We start from the raw sequence: 269 nt of genomic DNA, 5'->3' as shown, positions 1-269 counted from the left end.
TACAGACGCCTTTTATGATAAGCTCTGTCAAGTAACACCGTTCATTTCTCTCGGCGCGATCTTCAGACCGTCAAGGCTTTTCACTAATTAACAGATGAGTTGACCCTCCACTCAAGGGGTCCCGCCACCCACAGCTTGAGTCCGTTTTTTTTCTTTCTGCCTTTTTGGGGCTCCTAATGGGAGGGGCTTCTCAGTCTGCTGCCAGACCCTAATGGTTATATTAGGAGGGAAGGAGAGGGAAGGATCGGAATTGTCGTGCAGCTGTAAAC

The sequence above is a fragment of the Penaeus monodon genome, chromosome 22 (assembly GCF_015228065.2).
Source record: "Penaeus monodon isolate SGIC_2016 chromosome 22, NSTDA_Pmon_1, whole genome shotgun sequence".
Classification (NCBI taxonomy): domain Eukaryota; kingdom Metazoa; phylum Arthropoda; class Malacostraca; order Decapoda; family Penaeidae; genus Penaeus; species Penaeus monodon.
The sequence above is the reverse complement of the archived record's forward strand: the minus strand, read 5'-3'. Positions refer to the sequence as shown.